The sequence below is a fragment of the Eutrigla gurnardus genome (assembly GCF_963514095.1).
Source record: "Eutrigla gurnardus genome assembly, chromosome: 3".
NCBI lineage: Eukaryota > Metazoa > Chordata > Actinopteri > Perciformes > Triglidae > Eutrigla > Eutrigla gurnardus.
Genome location: NC_139917.1, coordinates 27,328,741 through 27,350,423, shown reverse-complemented (window position 1 = coordinate 27,350,423; position 21,683 = coordinate 27,328,741). Strand labels below are relative to the sequence as shown.

The window sequence follows — 21,683 nt, the reverse complement described above, 5'->3', positions numbered from 1 at the left end:
TGAGAGGGAAGGCGTGTTGTTTATGTATGTGTGATTGCATTCAAACATTTGCTTTCCCTCTAACGATTTGCCACGTGGACTTCAAAATGCATCCAATTGTGTTGGGGATTAATGAAAGGGAGGGGAGGGGGTCCCTGTCACTAAATAATGGATATTTCTAATTGTCTGCAAGGACATGGAGTGCAAGCCGGCGGCTAATCAAGGGCACACCAGTGTAGGGCACCGGACGGGGGAATTCGACTTGTTGGAGAACACACTGTTGCACACGGAGAGTTTACAGACATCGGGCTGTGATCCTCCGCCTGTTTCAAACCAAAGACACGACGCACACTTGAAAGGAAAGACCAAAGAGCAAATATCATTTTACACTCAGCTTCACTTTGCCTACGCAAGCACACACTTCTCCTTTTTTCCCTCAATTATGCAAACCTCTGTGTTTGAGCATTATTTACCGTTGAGTGGTCTGTCATGAGGAACGCCGGAGCATCCTGACGTCTATCCACGCAGCATTTTCACAGCTGTCACTTATACATTAGCGGGATGTGTCGCATAGTGGCGAGCACCACATTACGAGGCCCTAATGACAAGTCCACATGCAGTTGCCTGTGTGACAACACCCTGTCACAGATGACAAGGCGCATTTACTGCACGCCAGATAGGAGCCGAGCGCGTCGTATATATCTCTGCGATCGGCGCCGCGCAAAAAAGGCAATTTGGTTCCCGCGCTGACATTTGGTCTGTCGGCATCAGACACACTCCCGACCTGCAGGCGGATCCGTCAGTCTCACCTGAGCATTAGAGGCCCCGATGCCCATCTAGCCGGTTATCTCCCAGTGAACATACCAGCCATTCTGCTGCCGGGGATCACATGTGACTATTAATAAAGTTTTGTTCTTTTTATAGCTGTCATTCAGCCGCCCTCTGGAGAGAATGAGGTGCACCTGCTGTTGACACGAGATCCCCACGGCTGCAAGAGAGCTTTACTGTACGTAGGCGTTGAGTGTGTGTATTTTCTATCTTTGTGGAGACCTTGGGAGCAAGGACAACGCTTTTTCTAAGACTCAACATACCGTGTGCTCAATGCACGTATGCATGTAGATCAATGTGTGTCTGGTAATAAAGCACAAAACATAAAACCTCGTTGACTGAAACTCAACTTCATGGCCACTCTACCTGGTAGCCTGAAACACAAAACTACTATACTAAAAAATAAATCTTAATAATAAGCCAATTCTGATATATTCACACTTTTTTTTTAGTTTTTAATTGTCATTGTTGAAGCAGTTTTTTCCCAGCTTGTAAAGTTGTTGTGGCTAACGTGTGTGAGCAACAAATTGCCACATAGCAACAATAACACTCATTTGGAGTTGTGACTTCATCCATCTGATCATCTGATCACTCCGACATACAATCTCCTTTTAGCTCGGATTTGGCCTCCACCACTGTGAATGAGATATAACCGACACTTTAACAGTTCCATTATGGTTTTGGCAGCATGTTGCTTCATTTGTCTGCTGGGCAGGCAACACACTGCTATTCTTACTGAAGCAGCTGCCATGCTGTGACTGGCAAAGCAAGTGGAAGACCACAGAAGCTAAACAATGAGCTAAATATTCCGGAACGCTCCACCGAGCCAAAGAAAACTGCAGCCAGGTCATCATTTGTCATTTCTCACCATGTTACCAATTATCATCTGTCGATATAAAACAGGGGAAATGTGTAAGTGACTTGTGGGGACCATGGTGTCACATGGACATTACGGGGACTCAACTCCCATGTTTTGGGCAAACAGCTGAACGGCTTGGTTCCAGGTAAAGCTTCGGGTTGGGTATGTAGTTATCGTTAAGCTCAGACTAGGTGTCCCAGGAATTAGTCAGGAAGTCCGAGGTCCTCCTAAGTGACAAAAACATAAATGTGTGTGTGTGCAGAAATGAGGGCTGGCTGAGTTTTCCATGTTAAAAGAAGGTGCTGACATTACGTGCAAAGAGTCGTCTTTAAAGATCTCCCTTGTGCTCCCTCGGCCCTCCAACATCCCAGTGCACGACTCTAAACCCAGCCACTCAGTATTAACAGCCTTGACCTTGACAAGGTCATGTGGTGAAAGGCCGAAGGGCGGCCGGCTCTTTTCACTGTTGGACTCTCACCCTCACTCTCTCTGTCACTGTGACTAGGCCTGTGATTGACGCGTCACTCTGAGTTTTTCATTTGGCTCGAGGAGAGATTCGGCCTGCTTCTGTGTCCCTTTTGCTATTTAAGTAATATATATATATATATATATATATATACATACATATATATATATATATATACAAGTCCGGGCATTTTTTACCTCCTCCACTGTAGCTGGCATGAATCCTGACACTGACAAGCTGAAAAGATATAGAGTACAGCACATTTGGATAGCATCCAGCCAGCGCAACATTTTTTTCTCACAATTTATAGGGTTGAAGCACAATCTCGAAAAAGGAATATGGTGATTACTTCTAGGGTGTCAAAAAAAATACATAAAAATATATATTTCAGGTAATTTGGACAATGAAATGTAGGCATCCCATTCAAATTAAATGTAACCACCCAAGTCAAGTTAATAGTTAATTATGGTAGTAATATCACCTCCCAGTCCGTTTCCGCCTGGAGCATTTGAATTAGACCACAGTCACTCCGCGGCTGTGAGCAGCTGTACTGAGGTCTTCTCCACAGATTTTCAAAAAGGGATTTAAGACCTGTCTCTGCTGGGTCACACCAGGACTGTCAAGTCCTCGTCCCGGAGCCATTGCAGTGATTCGATACGGAGCTTAGAGGAAGTGAAGTCTTAAACCCTTCTGTTTCTACCCCATTTACTGACTACTTTTATCCTTGAAGCTCTGCCTCCTGACTGCTCTCCAGTCACAATTTTAGCCTTTTTAAAAACAGAAAAATCAGACACACAGGCTACTCCCTCTAGGTTCACATGTCCCAATCAAATAAGCTTGACTCATTGCAACATAATTGCTCCTGGACTTCCACCACACAATCTGACAAATTATAAGGTGATTCCCTATAATTGTGAATTAAACCCAAATTAAGTCCCACAAACAGTCATCCGCTGCATATTTCTCCTGCTGGAACACAAACTGTCACCATCACCAGGGGCTTCCCAAAATCCGCAGCTCTGTCAGTAGAGCTCGGATGCTTTGTGGCCTTTCTGATCGAGGCTCCGATGGCTCAGTTGCTCAGTGTGGTAAGAAATACAGAATATGGCAGCCTTGTGTAACTCTTATTAGATGTTTTCACACAGAAATGCCCATTTATGGTATACTTGAAATCTCAACACTTTAACACAGTTGCTTAGTTCCTATACATACAGTTTACATATATATGATACTCACATTGTTAGACATTTGGCCAGATTCCAATAGGATTCAAGTCTAAACACTATTGCATTAAAAACAGGATGTTTAAACATTCCACCTTCTTATGTAGAATAATACGTACAGAATGTGTTGTCTACGTATTTTCTTTTTCCTTCCAAAGTTGTACACAAATGTGAATTCAAATCACTTATACTAAACGTATAGTTCAACCTCACCATCGACCCAACTCAACATTTATTTGTGTCTTCAGGAAGAAATATTCTTTCAAGACGTCCAACGGTCACAACTGATGAATGCTTGGTGTCAACGCCTCGTTCTTTAAGTCGTTCTGATAATATACAACAGAAGGGAGAGTGTTGGTGTTCAGCTGAATATCAGATTTCCACCAGTTGGTCTGGAGGCTCCATGTGAGATAACGTACAGAAGGTTGGCGGCAAGTGGAGCAGCCATCCACTAATGTGCCCTTATGTCCCGCCTGCACTAATGAACTGGGCATTTCATTACCCACGGAGTAAAAGTCCAACTGCATTCGTTTCCAGGGGAAGCCACTGAGGTCAGTGTGAATGTGCAGATGAAGCACATAAGGCCCTTTTAGTATGCCGCCCTTGGCAGAACACACTGCACTGCAGAATGCTCATTTTAATGTATGTTAATGTGCAAAAAAACACCCCAGGAATATGAATGCATTTCAATGTGTCGGGCATATGTAAATTGCAATTATAATGACGCTACATGTCGAGCCAAATGCATATCTCATATCCTGGATTTCAATCCCAAATGATTCTATTTTGGTGGCGGCACAAAGACGGGATGCAAACTGTGCTATAAGACCTTTTCCTCACCTTTAAATGTACCAACGTATATTAACACTAGGCGTTGTGGGCATGATGGCCAGTTCCAACCACTAGAGGCAGCACAATGCGAGGTATCTATATTTCGCTTAAAAATGGGTAAGACTTCCTCTAGTTGTGTCTAAAGCTTTACAAACATTAATAAAATGGCAAAATAATATAAAAACATGTTTCAATGTACGTAAAAATGTATAACATGTTATTATTCCGGTTAGAGCCCGACCGATAAAGGATTTTGAAGGCCGATACCAATACAAATGTTTGTTGATTAAAAAATCCGATATTCCGATATATCGGACGATATTTTTTTTGTATTATTTTTGTTAACGCGTAACAAAACATTAACAGATGTCCCTAACTTTAGTTATTTATGAGTCTTCACTAAAATATTATAATGCAGTTTAAAAATAAACTTTTTCAGAGGAATATCAAAATATATTAAAGTTCTGATAAATAAAATGTATAAAAATACAAACTTAAGATATAAAACTTAAAGTCCTTTGAACAAAAACACAATAACAACAACAACAACCAAACACAAAGTGACCAGTATTAAAAGACTTAGTATATATATTAAATATAACTTCGAACAAGACTGGAGACAAATTCTGTTAAGTTCTATAAGGGTGTTTCGTCCGTAAAATATTAATTTATCGGCCATTATAAATGCCGATACCGATAGTTTGGAAAATGCCTAATATCGGCCCGCCGATATATCGGTCCGGCTCTAATTCCGGTTAATGCACGACGTCCTGAGACAATGTTCCAACTTCAATAGGGAACTTATCTGATGTTACATATTAGCATCTTGATCCATCTCCATGACACACCACTGTGATTGACACAGCAGGTTAAATGGTACGACTCCAGGAAGAGAGTAAAGATGCATCACCAACCCTTCACTATATTAGTAGATTCTGCTTTGTTGGAATATTTTTACTTGTTTTGAACACAAAGATGCACTCGGACACGCGTTCCTCGTCTTCGGCATCGTGATCTTTGTACTGTCACACAGAGATGTTGAACACTGAGCCCCCCAGCGATTCACCTTTTCTTTCCTTTCGCAGGAATCCTTCTCGCAACATTACTTCCATCATTACCAAGTTGCAGACTGCTCATACATGATTCAGCGATTCAGCAACTGTGCCAACAGTTGTGAAAGTCCTGAATAAAGATGAGTCCTTGATGAATGAGAGGATGTTATGTGTTTTGTCTGTGACGGAGTGTTCGGGGGGCATTTAGCGAGGTCTTGTGGAATTCACACAGAAATACGACTGTGACAGGGGAGAAGGAGAAAAATGGATTATGATGGCAGCTCCCGGGGGCGTTCACAGAAACGTCACAAAACGCACACAAAACAACTGTGATTGGGGGGACTTTACTTGAACTGCATTAATAATTATCCAAAGAGAACGAGGCAGAGAGAGAGGTGGTCCCATGAAGAAGCTGAGCGATTATGTCCCCGGGTCACTATTGGATTTGCGGATATTGGGTTTATGAATGAAGCAGTGACAGGCGTGGATGATGAGACTTTGGGCGGCTTTAATCTCCTCACTTCTCTTGCAGAAGCTATTTCAAGAGTACAAAACACACGGTGCATTATTAATGAAAACATGCAGGCTGGAAGACAAAAATCTGTCAACAGCCTCCTTTGTCACTGTGAGGAGGAAAGTGAAAAGGGGAAGCACTTTTAACATGGATTTAGGTGAAAGTGGTTTATTCCGACTTCAGTGTGGCAAAGGAGAGAAAGGGATTTACAAACTGACCTCAAGCGCCCTCTCTCTCTCTCTCTCTCTCCTCGTGGAAGCACCAATCACAAACAAGCAGAGTGGAGAGCCACATTATGAGCCGCCGGCGTGATTATAGCTCTGCATCAAGCAACTGCAACCGTTTTCACGAAGCTGCCAAGTCGCCAGGAGATTCTTTAAATGTCAGCATCACGTTTAATTCCAAAGACAAACGGCGCCAGTTAAGAAAATGTTTAGGAAAGGACATTTTTTTCTCACTAAAGAATGCACTTTGTGTGTTTTCTTCTAGCGGAGGAAGAAAGGTTTTCCTGGGGAGCTACCCACATGTTAGCAGACTCTCTTTGCCCTGCGCACATTTGAAACAGTAGGGGATTTTTCTGTTGCTAAGAAAGAACTTAAGACGCCGGGGGTGTTTTTTTTATGATTAATTTGTGTGACTATGTCTTCATGAATACTTTCACACGGAACCAAAGAAGTTCACACAGAAGCCAGATTGATGCTCGACCACTCCGTTGATACCTTGAGCCTTTTGTTGTGGCTCACCACTGCTGTCTGTCTGTCTGTCCTGTCTGTGGTACAAAACCATGCGCCGCACAATGTCAGCACAATGCCAAGGGACTCATAATGAGCAGAAATACAATACCGAGAGTAAATCTGTGATGTAAAATGAAGGATCAGATATTGATCAGGTAAAAAAGGGTGTTGATCAGCTCTTTGAAATCCACTTAGTACATCCCTAATACGATTTGTTTCCGTAGGATTTTCTCTTAGGATCCAAATAGTTCCAATACCTTCAAAGCTTTGTAACGTCCAAAAGTTATTTAAAATGTTTGTTTTTTTTTCAAAATTCACATGGTGTATTATTTGTGTTTTCAATGCTGTCAAACTGTTTCCTCTCCTGCTGCTGGCAGCTGTGGAGTGAAGCATGCACCTTCATTAACAGTTCCGACTAGCAGCCATAGCCGTGGGAAGTGGGGGTGCTGGAAAGCACGCGTATTTATGTGTCATACCACTCGCGATCAAAAAATAAATATTAAAAAAATGAATAAAAACTCTCCGTCCCCCTGTCTATTATGCACTAATATAATGTTACATTAAACCTCAATTTCGGTGCAAGGCTGTACAGCAACATTTGTTACCTTAGCAAACGGTTACTTTGTTTGCGTTAGTGTCAATTTGTGTGCGTTTTGCGTTTTGTCGCCTTTTTTTTGACAGTGATGTATCCCTGTGCTGTGTGCCATGCAATGCTAGTATGCTGTCCTGTTACAAAGGCGTTTCAATAAAATACAATCAATTTTGTACCATTTCAAATAAAGCCTATTTTTATGGATTTCTGGCAAACTACCCCCCACTACAGCACCCCCAACCAAAACTCACTTCCCACAGCCCTGCTAGCAGCTATCCAACAGCATCTCTTATTATAATAACTACTCTTTTTTTTTTAAGGGTGATAACATCATAAAATGTCACGATAGACATTCAAAGCTTCATTTGAAACATGCAACAACAAAAAAATACATTTGGTGCAGCTCAACTAACAGCTCCATACATCAGATTTCTAGTATTTTGTCTTTGCTTTATTTAAGGGAAGATTAAGGAGCTCATCTAATTGGCAGTGTGTTGATGTCCTGTGGGTGTTTAGCTCTGGGAAGCAACCGCAGTGAGATTTCAACATTTCCGATCTGCGATGCTGGGCCCTCGTCGCTGTACCTGTGAAAAAGAAACAACCTAACGAAGTCTTCAATCAGGAAGACATGTAGAGACAGACAGGTAACCGGTCTATCACAGGGCTGACATGTAGAGACAGACAGGTCTTTGGACTGTGGGAGGAAGCCGAAGAGAACCCACACTCACACGGGGAGAACATCCACACAGAAGGAGCCCGGGAATCGAACCTGGGAATCGAACCCGGGACCCTCTGGCTGTGAGGGACAGTGCTGCCCGCTACACCACCCTGCATCTTTCTTCCAACCACGGCTCTACAAGGAAAGTTTGAGCATCATGTGTTGTGAACACACCTGTCCAGCAGACTTACTCTCTCCGGCCGGGGAGCAGAGATGACAAAACACCACGGGTGGTGTCACACTGGATGTCGGCTGGTGGCCTGACCTGACAGGTCCAGTCACGTCTTCCGCAGAAAACCCCAGAGACAAGTTGCCCAACGTCATGTTGTCAATCTGATAACGCGCTCATCGTGTGTCACGAGTGCCAAAACAGGATGTCAAAAATGTACCTGTTTTGTCGGACCGGGTGTGAATATGAACTCGACTCAAATCTGGATTTGTGTTAAACACCAGAACAATCATCTCATATGTGCAAACATTTATCTTCCATCAGGTGGATGGAGGATACTGTACTCGGATCCCCCCGGGGAGCTGGGGGTCGGGGGAACCATGTGGCCACAGCTCTTGTAGCTGCTGGTGCTGCTAACATTTACATTAGTGCAGCTGCTCCCCCAGTTCAGCTCCAGCATCTGCTATCAAGCAGAGAAATACTAAAATACATCTGGATGCAATGTAGCATGGTCTTTTTTATTTTGCCATCCAAGATCACGGAGGGCATAAAGTAGGACGATGCCTGCAGACCCGCCCAAACTGGAGTTTGAATAAAGGTATTCCTGCTGACTCCCCCATCGGACGGTCTTTCCTGTGGCAGGTGCAGCTTATTTCCTGACGCCGCTCTCCAGAGGGACTTCTCATACCGAGGACATGTGAATGACGTGGCTCTTCTGACGTGCGTCACGTTCCCCCTCCTCCGTTTACGTGAGACTGCTGTTGCAGATTAATCTCTGGCAGCCACCGTGATGTATTACTTTGGTTATTAAATCTGTTATTGTACTGCTTTCAGAGCTGTAATCCACAACATATCAAATATATGGCACCGAAACGATGGTCATCACTCTGGTGAGACCGACAGGTTGGGCGTACTTGTTCTACGTGCTTTCTGATACCCTTTAAAAAGGTGAAATCAGACCATCACTTCAGGGAGATTTGGGGATTTTACAGTCCTCCTGCGGCAGGTCATTCCTTTTTGTTGGTGTACAATGTGGCCGAGAGCTTGGAATTAATCTGTCACACAATCAAAAGGTTTGGGAATTTTTAATCAATGAATCCATTCATTGTTTAAGTTGTTTTTGGGGGTAATATTATATATATATATATATATATATATTGAAAAAGTTTTCTAACCCTAACCTATGCTTTTGATTTACAGAATTAGATTTTACACGGCAAACATTTCCAGAAGAATCACATTTTCAGATGAAGAGTGAATGAAATCATGACTTAACTTTACCAAGTTTAATCCTTAACGTTTTGGGGCGTTATTTGAAATTAGGTAAATAAAACATTTAATTTGGTCCCTCCAAAGGAATGGTAGAGAAAACATTGATTTTGATGTGAATCTTGTATAAGCATGTTCACCCCCTTTGTTGAGCATCTGCTGATAAGCAATATAAACTCATTCATCTGAGGCTGATGACAACATTGTTGGTTTTTGTTGGACGAACTGGCATTTTGAACTGATGGCGGCTGGAGATGAAGAGTCAGAGCGTCCCGAGGGGGAAACAGATCTCAATAGGTCCGTCCATCCAATTTTACACTCCAAACCACAAAGTAAGTGTGCCACGAGCCCAAAGGATTCAACATCAGGGGACCATGAATGTCTGTGCCAAATGTTCTGCCAATCCGACAAATACATGTTCAGATATTTTACAGGAGAAGTGAAAACTTTTGAGCTGCTGGTGGAGCTAAAGGAAAATTCGGGGGATCACCAAGTCATTAGGAATCATCCTCTGGAGACCATGAATGCCCTGTGATGTTTCAGTCTGGACCAAAATGATGGGCCAACAAAAAATGGTTATTGGTCAAAATTTAAAAGTTCAATGTTAATTGTTTAACACATTTTTCTTTTACATGGTGTTCAACGGGAACTCTGGACGATCAATCAACGTTTCCAATTATAACATGTAGTTTAGGATTACGTGTGTTAAGTGGTTGAAATTGAACAGAATTGCATGAAATTTGCCCGATATAATGAATATGGGATGACCCAATGTGACGGGGTCATTAAAAAAAAACCGAAACGGTATTGTTATTCTTACCATGCTACAGTAAATCCTTCAGGCTTTGAGACAAAATGTCTCCATGTTAATTACATTATTTCCACACAATGACCACATTTAACAGTGTTTGTACTGTTTGTTGAGCTTGGCTCGGATTCAAAACATGAAAAAAGAACAAAATGGAAGCACAATACAGAAATGATCTGCTGCAAACAGGTTCCTGGCCCTCCGTGCTGCCTCAGTATTCCACAGGTGATTCCAGTCTGAGTGGTACAGAGTAGCCGGTGAAAGGCTGGCCGATGCAGAGCGCGGTGGGGGTCTGATGGCTTGACCCAGATAGGAGGAGACAGACTTAAAAAAATCAACCAGGACACACAGGGGTCGCTTTGATTCTGGTATTACAGTGACCACTACTTAATTCTCCATCTGTATCTCCCCACACACACACTCCCCACCACCACTGATTGTGCTTCACCTCCAAACAAAACCCCTATGACAATTTAATCCACACTTCATACAGCGACACACCACAAATGCTCGGCGTTTATGATTTCCCCACTCGCCACCACGATTGTTTTCAACTCAACCGGGAAAAAATAAACGAAACACAAAACCCCGCAAACCTCGTCCACGTCTTCGTTTCCAGGTATTGCTTCATTTCCCAAAGACAAAAGTGGAATTGGCGAGAAAGACAACAGAAAGTCAGGCCGGGTTATGCAATCATATGCACATCCAGCTCCGGAGACAGAGGGCTACTGTATGCATGAACGGAGGGCCTGTCTGCAGACGGAGGGGCGGTGAAACATCCGATTATGCTCCGTGTAGCTGTGTGAAAGTCCAGCAGGTTAGTGGATGACAACAAAAAGCCTTGCGGCTTTCAATAGGGGCTATTCAATGACTCATTCATTCCAGTTTTTAAATCCAGGGAAATGTAGGTGGACCAGGTGGCTCGGTAGCCCATTTTCAATCCTTTTCTATCTATTTGTAATGACACATTTTAACCCAATACAAAGGGATGCAGTAAAATCTTCTGAAACTTTTGAAATAATGTCCAAGGCCCTCAGGAGAGACATTTACCATAAAAGCACACATTTGTTGGCCTTATATACATTCTAATACCAATAATCCATCATATACATTGATTATTGCATATTTAAATGAATTTGCCTTCTGGATAGTAAGCATGTTATTATTGTAATGGAGGATGTGGTTTCTGTGCTTTTTGGCCTGCAGTCTGTAAATAACTATTAGTGTGTATAAGCAGCCTATTCATGACTTATAGAACTATTTAAATCAATAATCATAAGATTATTATTTATATTTTTAATCATTTTTTGACACCTTCCTTAGGATGTCCTGTCTGTGCATTTCATACAACAGTCACTGTTTTGCTTTAATTTAATTTGTCAAACATTGAAGAAAAGTCACTACTGACACACACACACACACACACACACACACACACACACAAACACACACACACTCACACACACAATCAATCAAAACTATTTTATGAGAATGAAAAAATAATATGATAAAGTAATCAAACATTGATGACAAGTCACTACTCTACTCAGCAAACACACACACACACACACACACACACACACACACAATCAATCAAAATTATTTTATGAGAATAAAAAATTCATTAATATAATAAAGTAGTTGGCTGGACTTGAATGAGTAGTTGGCTGTTTGGCCGGCACATATGGAAAGTGCTGCTGCCAAATTTATATATATATCCACTATAGGTCCAGTCCCAAAGAAATGTCTTGTCCTCAGGAAAATAATGATCATTGGAGAGTAGCTTTAACTTCTAATGTCATGAAATCCTTGGAGAGGGTCGTGATAGATAGAGCTGTACATGGCCATAGGGGAGATAGTGGGCTGGTAGTGAGCTCTAGCTGGCAGGCTCACCTTGCAGTTACAACAAGTATCCCTCAGTGTTGGAGAGCTGGATCGCTACAGGGCGTCCGGTTACAACAATCCCTGTTTCTTAGAGGAGGGCTAGAATCCCACACAAAGCTTTCTTTATTGTTGCATACATATCGGGGCTGCGTTGGGACAGCTGGGTGTGGTTCTGGAACAAATATGAAGGAACGATACAGCATACTGACGACAGCAGTTACCACAGCAGGAACCACAGTTACCACAGCAGGAACCACAGTTACCACAGCAGGTACCACAGCAGTTACCACAGCAGGTACCACAGTTACCACAGCAGGTACCACAGCAGTTACCACAGCAGGTACCACAGTTACCACAGCAGGTACCACAGCAGTTACCACAGCAGGTACCACAGTTACCACAGCAGGTACCACAGCAGTTACCACAGCAGGTACCACAACAGTTACCACAGCAGGTACCACAGCAGTTACCACAGCAGGTACCACAGTTACCACAGCAGGTACCACAGCAGTTACCACAGCAGGTACCACAGTTACCACAGCAGGTACCACAGCAGTTACCACAGCAGGTACCACAACAGTTACCACAGCAGGTACCACAGCAGGTACCACAGTTACCACAGCAGTTGCCACAGTGGTTTCCACAGCAGGTACCACAGTTACCACAGCAGGTACCACAGCAGGTACCACAGTTACCACAGCAGGTACCACAGCAGGTACCACAGTTTCCACAGCAGGTACCACAACAGCTACCATAGCAGGTACCACAGCAGTTACCACAGCAGTTACCACAGCAGTTACCACAGCGGTTACCACACTAGGTACCACAACAGTTACCACAGCAGTTACCACAGTTACCACAGCAGCTACCACAGCAGTTACCACAGCAGTTACCACATCAGTTACCACAGCAGGTACCACAGCAGTTAGCGATACAACAATAGCGGCAAAAATTGTTGAACGTTCATTTTCTGCAATAATTTGCTAATTTCACTTCCATATGAATTATTATGGATCGGGTTGCAATGATTTGTCATGAAAAAGGTGGGTCCCCAGAAAAAAAAAGTACATGCCTTGAATTTATCGAGTAGTGATGGAGTATTTCATGTGTTTTATTGTGACGTCTGGACTTGATGCAGCCAAGACAATTTTCTCCCATGAGACGATAAAGTAACCTTAACCTTAACATTGATACATATAACCTCCTTCAACCACTCACTCTCAAAGTCACAAACAGACACAAGTACTTTCTCACACACACACACACACACACACACACACACACACACACACACACACACACGATACATGCGCACTCGCAGCAACCAATTACAGGGTGGCTTGGATTCCCATTTGCAATTACCAAGCAGCTTGATCCTGTCAGAAGATTGGATTGATCCCATTCATGTCATTTAGGTCCCTGGAAAGCAAGTATTTAATGAGGAGTTACTGCCACTCATTATGAAATGAGCACACTCGTCATGCCTCAAGGTTATTGAGGTTATTGTACAATGCAAACCCGAGCTGAGCTACAGTAAAGTCCTGACTGTTGGAAATACCGTTAATGTTAATTGTGCATATACACTGATCTGCACATTTTAAAAAAGCTTTTATCTAAATACATGTCTTTTACTGTAGTGCTCACAAACATAGAAACAAAACCTCCAGTACCTGCAGAATGACTTTCAATTTTTTCAAAAGCCAACTTTTATATTGCATGTTAAAGTGAAACAAACAAGTTACTTTTTTTTCTCTTAAGGTTTTAAACAAAATAAGCATTTTGACAGACAACTTGGCCACATAATAGGGAAGTATGGCTTAAATGTATATCACCATATATTTTGTGGAGTAATGAAATACAATATATCACCATAAAATGTGATTTAAACACATCCTGAGACTCTGCGATAGTTAATATTTCTACCTAATGTAGTTTACAGCGGTCTCGTACACGGTGAAAGTTCAGAGCTTATCATGCTGCACAGCTGATGGTGTGTGTGTGTGTGTGTTTGTTCCACTTTTCCCGGACAGCTGCTGTACAATTTTAGAATCCTGTTTTGGGTGAAATACTTGCAGCTTGATATATGAAACCATGAATTCAGTGTTTTCACCACCACCTTCAAGCCATCTGTCGGCCGGCTTGGACGGCGGCCATGTTTCCACATACGTACTTATGGAGGGGATGATGTGCGATGGTGATTTTCATGCCTTCAGCGTGTTGCACATATGTTTGAAAAAGGTGTCATCATAGTGACAGATTCACCGAGAATTTGAACCCGTTAGTCAAACATAGAAGAACATTTAGGGGATAAAGAGCTGGATATAGTTGGTGGAGAACAAAACGGAGCTTAAAGAAGAGTCAATCATAGATTTACATCTATCAGGTCGACACAGACAAGCCTCCGAATGAATGCTAATGTTGCTTCATGTCTGCAGGACAACTGGCAACACAATTACAATAACTTTTTTGAATCTGTTATACTGATAATACATCACTGTTGTCTGTACAGCTTGTTACGCTGCTAACAGTCAGCTGAGGAGCTCATTGTGAAACATTCCTCATGATTACAGAGGTTACAGCAACCGTTGCCCTGCGTAGTCTGCAGGTGACAACTTTTATTCTGCTCAAAATCCGACTTTTTTACAGATAAAGCAACCGGTTTTTAACGTCTCCATCTTTTAGTCCTGCCCTTCTACCCGCGTAAATGTAAATGTGCATTTGATTTGGCATAAAAAGGGACACGATCCCGTCGACCTATCAGTGACACATTAACGGCTGCGCTGGTTTGCGTGCGCGGTAAAATTTAAGTGGCAATTACTATCCGCGGCGCATATCTCCACTGTTGTGCTGCCTGTCGGAATAATATGCACGAGAAATGATTGCATGATAGGTTTAGGTGATTAATATGTAATGTAATGAGTTATGTAACTGTCCTAAAGCCAACAATCGTGAGTATGTCTTGATATATTGTTGCCGTTCCCATGGAAAATTGAGGTCAGAGCCGAGCTTTAGAATCTGTTGAGCTTTATTATATATGATTGGTTTGTGCAGCAGTTATTTCCATCATCCTATCTGACCCCAATTGACCTGACAGAGCTCAATGTAATCTCCTTATGCCATAGTTGGAATTCTTTCCGCATTTTTTGAATGTCATCTTTTGACTGTTTTTCAGACTTACATACCATAAATTTGCGGGCTTTGAACAGATGAGCCGTATTTTATTGCTGTGGTTAACGGCTTATCTTGCCTTTTTTTTTTTCTTCCCTGAGTGTCACTCTGAGCATAAGCTTTGGACACAGTCTCTAATTTCTTTTTTTTTTTATTTGCTGCATGTTAACAAGTCTGCTTCAAAGTCATACAGAATGTCATATTCTCACTAATCCCCATATTAAAAACTGCGGCTATCTTATTTTCTGCATCACTCGTATTTTCCACATTCATGTATCCCCTCAACCCGGCACATCCTGTGCGGCCATTCCCATCATGAAAATGATGACGAGATCAAAAGTTCACTTAAACATAGAGCGTGCACGGCGATACGCTCATACGCTCTTGTGCACGCCCAAACTGTATCTGCGTGCGGAAAGAAGCTTCGTGGGCCAAACGGTTAATACACAGGGAAATAAGCATCGCATGTAAACACAGCTGGGAGAGCGACATCAGTCACCCGGCCCGCTTGTCACACAAACCATCGCTCTTCCAGTCCAATCACAAACAGACAGAACAATGACCTCGACAACCGGTGGCAGTGAGGACGATTCAGACAAATATCAGAAGACACCGCTCCTCCTATTATATTAGATTTCTATCACATTCTTCAGGCATGGAAGGAAGTCTGTCTTTCTGTTTGTTGTTGCTGAGCTAAAGCTGAAGGATCTGGGCAATAAATAAGCAAACCGGATTCAGCAACATGCGTGGATAACTGAGGCTGCAACTAATCCAGAACTTCATTATAAAATCTCCCTATTTTTGGGGGGAAGGGGAGTGCAAATACCCCCCAGAAGAGCCCAAAGTGACGTCTTCAAAAAGTTTGTTTTGTCAGAGCAACAGTCCAAGCAGCAGACGGACAAAGTGGTGAACAAAGTGGAGCATTTAGCAGCCACGGAAGTCCAAAACAGAGCTATGAGCACAGTGAATAATATTCAACCTACTACTAGACCTCAACTCTGGTGGACTCTAGACATATGTAATAACTCTAGTTTGAAACCTGAAGGGAACAAACTTTGACAATTACAGACAGTAAAACTGTTTAAACTGTGATACAACATGAATAACAAACTCATAATAATAAATAAATACATCTGGGACTGAACTGAACTAGTCAAAAACATGTAGGTGAGAGCATTTTGATTCTCTGAAGGACACAACGAATGTGAGCTTTCTTCTCATCAGTACGTGAATAGCCTGGAGTCTGATATAATATCGTTGGTTGTGCTGAAGTGTCATTTCATTCCGTTGAATGAAGAGCTCATTGTGTTGCGTTACATATTTGACAGGTAACTTTTACTGGGAGGAATAAAGTGAAGATATGACATGAATCCCACTTGTCTGTTTGCCACAAGGACGACAAAGGTTCAACCCACATGTTCTAGAATGAATCATGTGCTGAAGGTTTTTATAGTTTTTATGTAGTGGAGAATTTATTTCTGTGCTGTAGTCTCCATTCTATTGTCTGCCTGTCGCATATTTTCTGCCTGGATTTTTGTGACTTTTGTGGTCCCCACGACGTCAGATGAGAAAGCTAAAATATATGATTGACACCGTCAAGTACCCAATTGGTTCATCCTGCCTGATCCCCACTGCGTATGTGCAGCTCTGAGGGATGACTGCAGCCCGTTAATGACTTCCATACCATTGATTGGGCACATACTGTAATTGTATGCGTAGACACAAACACCCACAGCGTTCCTTCCTTAGCCCGTAATCCTACCCTTGACCCCGAGCCTTAAATGTCTCACCTCAACCCCTTCACCCAAATTTGACCTGAATCCTAATCCACTTCTTATTATATTGGTCTAACCTCAGCTGTGAGAGAAGTGAGGCGCCGTCCAAATGACCTCATTTTGCAAAAATGTCCTCAGTCGGAATATCAAATTGGTCATAACAGGGAAAGGGATAGGTGTGCGCGCACGCACGCACACACACACACACACACACACACACACCAAACTTGCCCCACAATTACAGCGCAGGGCAGTAATTTGGACTCTTGACAGGATGATTTAGCTCATGTGGGATTAATGGACAGAGATGATTAATGAATGATCAATTACTCATCTTGGATCTGATACTGTATTTAAGCCTCGGCACAGAATAATTGACAGCATCTGCTGCAGCCCATTTTCAGACCTAATTGCATTACAAAAAGAAGGGGAGGACAGGATTTTCATGTCCTGGTTTCAGCAGCACCAAAACACGCTTGGACCAAAGCAATAGGAGGAATGTTCACATCGTCCGGCATCGTCCTCGCCGTCTCCCTGAAGGCCTCTATATGCGTCTCTCGACGAGTATCAAGTTCATGTAACTTTCCCATCTCACAAGACCACGAGTTCTGTGGAAACGTAGCGCCTGCCTCCCGCCCCTGGTTCCCCTACATTTTAGCCCTGTTAGCACAGCTAGCTACCATGATACGAGGATCTCAAGGTTTGACCGACTGGCTTTACGAAGTAGCAACGCTGTCTGGTCAGGCAAAAAAAAAAACTTCTTGGTAACAACTTTTTAAAGTTTCTTTCAGTCGGTTGCCTTTCAAATTTGTATGCGAGAGGAGAGCTGAAACCCTTAAGTCATTTGTCAAACAAAAAATGCCAAACTTTCCCTTGTTGGAGCATCGTAAATATGAGGATTTGTTTAAATTTGGGTTTTGGGCTGTTGGTTGAACAGTAAAAATCCCAAATGATTAATCAAAGCAAAGTCTGTGGAAAGAACTTCATCACTTCTGAGCCCTCATCAAATTCAGGTACACTCTAATGTTAACGCCGTAGTACAGTAATTAATGTCGCCGTAACCAGTTCCGACTCACTGCGGTCCCAGTCACTGCCATCGGCCCAGGGAGATTCTCCATAGTCACTCTTTATATTTGCACTATTCCCACTTTGTATTGGGACTGCTGAACAGCGATTTCCCCCAGGATAAATACACTTATCTCATGTCATCTCATGACTCCTTTGATACACTTGAATCACTGTCTTTGTCTCACACTCCCTACGGTGGTTATATATTTTGCATCACCCGCGTGCTATCACAAGCACACTTTTTTTGATAAAATGCATTTTTAAAGAAGGTGATTTGTTCTGTAGGTGTCCTAGGTTTGTGTATTTGCTCATCAGCCATGGGTGTAAATCTCTGGATAATAACAGATTACTGACACGAACAATGAGCCAAACTAAGACGGCATAATGTGAAACGGTTGCTAGTACAGCAGTAAACAACTCTCTGGCAAATAAAATCAAGAATCTAGCAAAGCTAAAGACCAAGTTGTTGGTCCAAACAACTAAAAGTAAATATTAAGCGTTGAGCCATCAGGGGTCCAGAAACAGCAATTAGATAAAATGATAATGCTGTTCTGTGTTCTGATGGATGTTAAGTAAGCATTTATATGCTAACGGGATTATCTCAGACGCTGTGTTTCTGTGTTCTGTAAAAAAGAAATCCCTTAATACAACTTTGAGTCATATTTGGCGATAAACAGACCTCGACAGAGGAGCCGATAGCGTCAGAGCCGTATAATTCTCAGGAACCAGACAATTTTGAAAGCAGCACTAAATGGGAATAAATTCTCGAATCCCATCCTTAATGACCTCATCCCTTACTCGCTCTCGTGCACCACTATCAACAAATCCTCCCCTCCTCTCAGAGCAGATATAAAGGACCCTGTGATGCATCTCCGTAAGTGAAATAACCCTTCAGTTATTGAGTTATGCGGTTATATGTTGCCTCACCTGTGATTCGCGGTCACTGACTGTTTTGATGCGACCACTTAACTTCCACTTGACTTCAGTGGACTCAGTGAACAGCAGCCACGACGAACCAGAAACGTGGCGTCTACGCCGCTTCTCGCTGAATTTCCATTCCTAAAGATATTAGGTCGACTGTGGCAGCCGAGTCAGCAGAGTATGCTAATAAACGTCCCCAAGCAAGCGATGATATCATCCACACCTACGCTATGATCATGCTGCAATATTTTCCATAAAATACATCAGATTATCATAGTACCACACGCCAGGTGTTAATTTGCATATCATCAGAGAGACTTGGGGCCCTATCTTGCATCCGGCGCAAGTGACTTAGTCACTGGCGCATGTGTCGTTGCTAGTTTACAACTGGCGCAGAGCGTTCTTTTGCCACCAGCGCCACTCGCCGCTAAATTAGGGAATGATCTTGCGCCCCAAGGGGCGGTTCGGCTGAAGGAGGAGGCGTGTTCTGGCGCAAACGGTATTTTGACGTTTCTAAAAACCATTGCGCTACTGGCCAGGAAATACCTGGTTTAAAGTCAGTGGCGCGTTGTTCAGATGCTATTTTAAGGGCGCATGCATACATGCGCATGCGATGCATACGGATTGCTTGTGCACCTCGCGCATACACTTTGCTTCTCTCATCTACACGGACAGCAGTTCCCATTTTTGCAAACCATACATAATTACAAGGACAATAAAATATTACCACACAAGGAAAATCATTGTGGTGTCCATAAAGATAAAATAAATAGGCATAAATCTAGCATACACATTTACCCAAATTATTGAATCATGGATGTGTCGATGACATTAATGAGGATAGATTAGAGGACTTAATGAGACGTGATGCTGAACTGCATGTGCCGATGCCATTACGTCCAAATGCCCCTGCAGCAGCACGGGAGAGGAGAGCTCATCTGTCAGAGGAGCTGCATCGTATATAGTGAGGTAAGCAAACTAATGACATCTCCGCTCTATTGTTTAGCATTGTACAAATATTACCATGCATTCATAACCTTGTGAGTCAGAGAAAGTGAGCCCAAAACATCGGAAAGTATAGTATGTCCTTGAGACATTTTTATTCGGCTTGTCCAAATATTAGGCGTAAATGAAAAAAAATAATACAAAACGAAAAATGAAAAGTTGCAAAGATTTGAAGGGGAAAAAAATTATTTTCTCCCTCTGTAAGGCCGTTTACGCGGCCTGCCTCGGCGGGATCCAACCAATGAGGGTCCGGGGGTGGCGACGCTGGATGTGCTCCTGCAGGAGCGGGTGGACCGAGATGGAATGGGGGGAGGAAGGGGCACAACAGGGGGAGGAGGTGGGTCGTTTGGGGGCCATGCACGTTCCATTGCTGTCGCAATCCGGTCCAAACTTGAGGCGATGCGCCCGAGAGGCCGCAGCAACATCGCCACCCGGTCCAGACGGGTGTTGGTGCTTCGCCGCATCCCGGCCAGCTCCCGCTCCAGCATGTCGAACCCGGTTTGCTGGAGCTGCAGGAACGGGTGGTCCTGCGGCCTCATGCTGCTGCTGCTGCCACGGCGTCGTGCTTGAGGGCGCCGCGCGGCTCCCTCAGCTGCCCCGTGCGCGCTGGTCCCGAGGCCAGGGTCTTCTTCCTGAGAAGCTACGTGACATTGTTTTGATTTATTTTATGGGTGTGTTACATTTAATAAATGTCAAAAATGATTAAAAAGATTTTCACGACATCTCTATTTATGTGAACTTTATTTATGTACCTTGGGGTTGGACAGCTGGTGCATCGGGTTGGGTGCCGACCTCTAAGCCCCCAAAACCCTCAACACTTTCAGCGGTCAGTGTTGACGCAGCGATATCCTCTGCTGGCGTGAGGTCCTGGTAACTGCCAGATCCTCCTCCAGTCTTTTGACGCGCTTTCAAGTTGGCCGCAAGCTTGGCCTTTCCTCTTCTCCTGACGTCGTTGTATCGCTTACGGCAATGGAGAGATGTCCTATTTTGTCCAGCTGCTGAGACAATTACGGCGATTTCCTCCCAAGCCGCTTTCACTGAAGCAATTTTGGGTGGGTTTCTCCCATCCCCATATAAAACCAACTCACGTTCTTTGACTGCTCTGACAAGCACATCCGTTTCTTCTTTGGTGAACCTATCATTGCGTGCGCCTGGCAAACCCGCCATCATAATAGCAATCCGCCATGGAACATGCGCCGGTCGTTCTTAAAGGGGATGCGAGAAAACGCTCTGATTGGTTCATTGCACGTTACGCCCAAACCACACCTGCGGGTAATTAGGCTGCTTCAGACCAACCCTTTTGACACTTGCGCCGCGGCGCAAGTGTCATTTATCCGCCTGTAAAATAGCGATAGCGCCGTAGAACCGCCCACAAAGCTACTTGCGCAATGCGCTTTCCCACTTCCGTTTCAGACCGTTAAAATAGGGCCCTTGGAGTAGATTTCACTGAGCGGCAAGAACGTCCAACTTCCTACTCCTGTTGCTTTTGGACGGCACCCAAACAAACGCTGGAATGGACCCAAGACATTCCTGAAAGTGTGACAAAAGACACTCATTTGGACAATAATCACAGAGAGCATTTTTATGGGTCATTAAAGGAAAGCATGCTGTGATGAGGAAATCTCACACTAAGCTGTTGCTCATTAGAGGGAACTAATTACTTTAAAAAAACAGGACCGACCACGAAGAATGTGTCATAATCTGCCTCTTCAGCTTGAGTGTACACCTCTGCACCGCTGAGTGTGACTTGCTTTAGACGATGAAAAGCTATTTCAAAATCACTGTTCACCCATAACTCTGCAGGTGAAACACAATGCAGG

General features: G+C 43.3%; 1 protein-coding gene across 1 annotated transcript in view; it reads right to left on the bottom strand.

Moving 5' to 3' along the window:
• Positions 1 to 21,683, bottom strand: part of mtnr1aa (melatonin receptor 1A a) — a 33,926-nt gene that overhangs the window by 2,172 nt on the left and 10,071 nt on the right. The gene's annotated exons all lie outside the window — the stretch shown is intronic.